The sequence below is a fragment of the Microtus ochrogaster genome, unplaced genomic scaffold (genome assembly GCF_000317375.1).
Source record: "Microtus ochrogaster isolate Prairie Vole_2 unplaced genomic scaffold, MicOch1.0 UNK98, whole genome shotgun sequence".
NCBI classification, from domain to species: Eukaryota; Metazoa; Chordata; class Mammalia; order Rodentia; family Cricetidae; genus Microtus; species Microtus ochrogaster.
Window position 1 is genome coordinate 594,213 of NW_004949196.1, and position 5,990 is coordinate 600,202.

A 5,990-nucleotide genomic window follows, 5' to 3' on the forward strand; every position below is an offset into this window, starting at 1 on the left:
CCTGGTCTACAAGAGCTAGTTCCAGGACAGGCTCCAAAACCACAGAGAAACCCTGTCTCGAAAAACCAAAAAAAAAAAAAAAAAACCAATTTATGTATATGTATGCATGTTAAGAACAGGTCAAAACGTGGGACCGTCACAGCTTTTATTTTGGTGACACCGACAACTCAGGGACACAAGCTGTGAAGCTGTGAGCAGGGGCAGGCAGGAGGTTGAGGCCCCTTCGATTTTAATTCCACTCTTCATTCATTCGTTCCCTAAACAGGCAATTGCGCCAGTGAACACTGGCTCGCTTGTGCTTACATGCCCAAAGCAACCAAGCTTTACTTTTTCTCTGAGGCTAAGTAGCCCTAGCTAGACTAGATCCCTCTCAAGCTCATTATCTTCCTGCCTTAGCCACGACTGCTGGGGTGACAGACGTGTGCCAAGCGTTTTCACACAAGTGAGCCTGAGAGAGACCACAGACTCTGTTTCCAGGACTGAAGCTTCCCAAATGAATCTGTCTGAGGAACAGGAAGCCTGAGGCCATGGTGCCAGGTTGTTGGCTGCCCACCCTACTGAGAGACCCGGTCCCCACAAACTCACCCGTAACTGCTCTTGCAGGCAAATGGCTGCACAGGCGAGAACAACAATCTGTGTTTCGACCAAACGGAGCCCCTCACCAGTCAACGGCTTTGGAGACTAAGGGTGCATCCCCAAGGGTCTATGGTTGGAAGCCGGGTGTTTGGCAAGGGGACTCTGGGAAATGGTGCCTCAGAAGCATAGAAAGACCCGAAACACTTGAGGGCAGGAAGGGAGGACAGAGGGGTCTCTCCTCTCACCCTGATCTCAGTCCTGAGCCCCTCGCTAGCTGACGGCAGGCAGTACATTTCTTACATCCTTTAGGATATGGCACACACATGTCACAACACACGTCGATGTCAACTTGAAGATGTCACTTTTTACCTTTTGTCCCAAGTGTTCTGAGAAGCAACTCAGGTCATTAGCTTGGCCTCTGAGCCCTCTCTCTCCAGTCCCTCTGTCCACGTATACATATTTCATGTCAGGCTGAAGTCCTCAATGTGTGTGACCTTGAACAGGGCCTCGTTTCCCTGGTCTGCCTGGACAGTTTCTGAGAACCTCAAGGAGGACCTTTGTTGAATAAAGATGTCAGACCAGGCCGGGCGATGGTGGCTCACGCCTTTAATCCCAGCACTCGGGAGGCAGAGGCAGGCGGATCTCTGTGAGTTCGAGACCAACCTGGTCTACAGCGCTAGTTCCAGGACAGGCTCCAAAGCCACAGAGAAACCCTGTCTCGAAAAAACAAACAAACAAAAAAAAGATGTCAGACCAGCCTGTGGCCGGGAGACAGGTGTTTTCTTCATTGGTTGTTCTCCTGTGGATACCCCGGGATCCCCCGTGAACTCAGGAGCTTTGACCCCACCCAGATCCTGTGAAGACTTGGAGCCATGGCCCACATCAGAGAAGCTGGCCCCTGAATGCTCTTGGCTTTCTCTCTCTTACCCCTTGTGCTTGAAGTCTTCGGTGCGGGATCAAGACAGGGTTTCTCTGTGTAGCCCTGGTTGCCCTGGAACTCACTCTGTAGACCAGGCTGTCCTCGAACAGAGATCTGCCTGCCTCTGCCTCCCCAGTGCTGGGATTAAAGGCATGCACCACCATGTCTAGCTTTAAAGTCTTATTCTAAAGTGTCAGCTGGAGAGATGGCAGCAGTTAAGAACACTGACTCTTCCAGAGGACTCAGGTCCAATTCCCAGCAGGGTGGCTCACAACCAAAAATAAATACAGTTCCAGGGGATCGATACCCTCTTCTGCCTTCTGTGGGCACCCAGGCATGAATTTGGTGCCCAAATACACATGCAAGAAAAACACATGCCCAGAAAACAAAAGTCTTTTTCAAAAATTTAAATTAAAAAAATCTTTTAGGGGCCAACGAGATGGCTCAGCAGGTAAAGGTGATTGTTGTGAAGCCTGAAGAACTGAGTCCGATCCCTGGGACTCTCATGCTGGAGGGAGACGACTTACACACATCCTCCAACCTCCACCTGTACCCAATACATAGATCAATCAACAGACGTCCTTCCAGTGTCTTCTAGTACCAGCCTGCTGCCTCATCCTGGAGTTCTGTTCTGGACCAGTGAGTCTTGGTGTGCTTGAGCCAACACCCCCAAATATTAAGCAAAACGCTTAGGCTGCTGTGGTGGCTGTGTGGAGCTGGGGTTCTCTCCCACTACAACTGCCAACAGACCTTCAAAAGTGAGGTTGTGGACCAGCCCTGGGAGCATAGGACTTTACTTATAATCAGGAAGCAGAAGTCATCTTGGCCTACATAGGGAGACCGCTCCCAAATCAAGTAAAAGAAAAAAGAGTGGAATTTAGGAGTTTGGAGATGACTTAGTGAGTGAGCACGGAAGCCCCACCCCCAGCGCTTATGGATAAAGCCCAGAGAGGTGACACTGGCCTGTGACCAAGCACTGTGGGTGGGGGCAGTAGATCCTGGAGGCTCCCAGCATCCAGCCTAGCCAAAACAGTGGCTCCAGGGTAAGGGGAATGTCTGCTGGCTTATACATATACATACACGTACACACACATACACACACACACACACGCACATGAGTGCACCACATGCAAGGGAACAAAAGGATTTAGGTCAAGCCTGGTGGTGAGACACACTTGCCACAATAGCACTGGGGAGACTGAGGCAGGATCCTGAGTCCAAGCCTAGCTTGGGCCAGTTGTCTCTTCCTGCCCCTTGTTAGCCGTTTGCCGGTGACTCCTGGGGAGGGGGGCTCCATCAACAGGATCTTGGAATTCGGCCTCCATAACTGCTAGTTAATTGAACTTTGTTCCTCAGCCCCAGAGATTTCGTGCCAGCATCAGAAAATGGAGAAGGCCATGCACTCAGCCAGATTTCTGCAGTGCTTCCGTTTCACCAAGGTTGATGCCCATATGCTCTTCTGGCCAGCTTGAATGTGAGGTCTGATCTGAATAACCATCCCCTTGGGGCAGACTCATTTTGTTTGTTGGTGAGTTGGGTTTTGTTTTGTCCCTTCGTTTTGAGATAGGATCTCACTCTGTAGATCAGGCTGGCCTTGAACTCACAGAGGTACACCTGCCTCTGCCTCCCGAGTGCTGGGATTAAAGGCGTGGGCTGTGAACTGGCTGCGCCTTCTTAGTTGGCTCTGCTCTGCCCACTGTGGTGGGCACTCAGGGTGGTGGGCACTCAGGATGCTACCTAGACAGACTGCATTTGGGAAGTTCACCATGGGGCGGGTTTTGGTCGGCAGGTGGGCTTGACTCCCTGGCCAGGGAAATGGCTCAGGGTTCAATTCCCAGCACCCACATCTGTCAGTGAACAACTGTCTGCAGCTCCCGCTGCAGGGGATTCCCAGCCCTGAGCTCCACAGGCTCTGCACACACCAAAAGTAAAGTGAACCGGACATCACCAAAGCTGAACATGCTCAGGCATTAGAGGATGCTACCAAAGTGGGAATAAACTGAGGCGGGAGGATTGCTGACAGTTTTCAAGGCCAGCCTGGGCTACCTGAGGGCTGGGAGATGGCTTAGCCTGATGAACTGCCTTGGACCCTCCAGGGCCCACACTGTGGGAAAACTGAAGTTGGCCTCTGACCTCCACATGCAGAGATCCCCACCCCCACAAATAAGTAACAGTAATAAACAATAGTTTATTTTGTTTTAGAAACAAAATTAAAGGCGCATTCAGAAGGGAAGAGCCGGTGAAGCCACGAGACCCAGAAGGCAACCGCAAGGGTGAGAAGGAGGCGCCCACAGATCTCCCAAGAACCCTTTCTGGACCTTTCTCTTCTCTCTGACAGGCCTTGTCCTCTTTGCTCATGCAGGGTCAGAACCTTACAGGACACTTGGCCCTGAACATTCTTCCTCCACACACACAGTGGGATCCCGCCCGTGACTCCCTGGGAGGAAACTGAACGAGGAGGAGCCCCGGGAGCTCGGTGTGGACAGAGGGTACTCGGGGCTCAGCATCTCCTCTCCACCAGTCCCCACCGTCCTCTGTGACCTGACCCGGAGCCGCAGGAGGCAGTGGCAGGTGGACAAAGACCCGCCCAGCCACGGACAGCCTTAACCCCTTCCAGGCAACCTGGGGAAATATGGAAAAGCTGACTGGAAATGAAAGGGAGGATGGACGGTTGGGAGAACCAAGGAAGAAAGATGGAGACCTGAAGGCAAACGAAAGAAAGGAGACAGGAACGAGAGAGAAAGGGATGGGGGTTGGGGAGCAAAGTGGGCGTGGTCGGCCGTACTTGCCATCCTGGCACTTAGGAGGTGGAGACAGGAGGATCTGGGAATCAGGGTCATCCTCAGCTACATAACAAGTTCTAGGTCAGCCTGGGCTACCTGAGACTGTGTCTCATATCAGAGACCAGGTAACCTGTAAATAGCTCAAGCCAGGGATGGAGACACAGATCTGTTTGCCCGGTTTCTGGAAGACTCAGGCAGGAGAGGAGCAAGCTGAAGGCCAGCCTGGATTACATCGCAAGACACGGTCTCAAGGAAAGAGAAAGACCAACAAAACCACCTGGGGTGGGGGGAGATGTGGCCCATTGGTTCAGCACTTGTAGGGTTCATGAAGCTGTCTGTCCCCAGCCCCCCATAAACTGAGTGTGGTCCCCTGTCAGCCTAGCACTCAGGAGGGTCAGTTCAAGGTCATCGTCCACTAGTGATCTGGAGGCCAGCCTGACAGACATGAGTCCCCGCAAAGCCCACTGCCCAGGGCCTGTGCCCAGTAGGCTTGGCATCCGGGTTAATCCGGGACAGGTTTCTTCCTCCCTCCCTTGCTCTTTCTTTCTCTCTCTTTTTTCCTCTTCTTTCCTTTTTTATTTTTTGTTTTTCGAGACAACGTTTCTCTGTGTAGCTCTGGTTGTCCTGGAACTAGCTCTGTAGATCAGGCTGGCCTGGAACTCAGAGAGACCCCCCTGCCTCTGCCTCCCGAGTGTTGGGATTAAAGGCGTGCACCACTGCCCGACAGGGGCGAGTCTCTAACGGTGACCTCCAGGGCTGTACTCCAGCTCCCTCATATTCCTGAGAGCATCAAGGTGCCCTGTGGACATCTGTGACAGTCCGAGAATCGAGAGACACACCAACATACTGGAGGCCAGAAAACATAGTCTCAAAAACTCTCCAGAAGGCTGGGCCATCTACAAGGTAAAATTTAAAATATTTAAATATAGGAAATAAGCTGGAGTCAGCCTCTGGGATATAAACCACGGGCATCTGAAGAGGGCGCTAGAGACCGCCTGCAACCTCCGTCCACACAAAGCAGACACCAGCGTCCCAGAGGCTTAGCATCCAGTGACTCTGGCCAGGCTAGTGTCTCTGCGTCCACTTTGCCCTTTGGTGGTTGACAACCTCATGACAAGAAGATAACAGAGCTAACAGGATCCGCTATGCCTCCTATCAAGTCCTCAAACTGCCCTATGCTCTTTATTGTTTTTTCCTTCCTTCAGGATAAGGATGCATATAGCCCAGGCTGGACCCAAATCTTCAAGCTGCGGAGGGTAACTTTGAACTCCTGACCCTCTGTCCTGCACCTCTTATTGGGACGACAGGCGTGTGCCATTACACCCAGCAGTGGTGTTTCCAGCGATTTCTGACCCAAGGAAGTGAGGAAGAACAGGGTAGCATTGTCCTCTGCAGCAGTACTGTGAGGGCCTTGAGTTCGAATCCCCGGCAACCCTGTAAAAAGCTGGACCTGGGGATGTGTCTCTCTGATCCAACCAGTGGGGCAGAGACAGGTATCCTTGGGGCTGGGTGATGGGTAGTCTAGAGGGGTGAGGGGCTCTGTCCTAAACACTGCAGTGGAGAGCCCTAGGGCAAGGCACCTGACTTCTGGCCTCCACACACATGACACAAACCACACCACACACACACCACACACACACCACACAAACCACAACACACACCACACACACACACCACACAAACCACACCACACACACCACACACACACACCA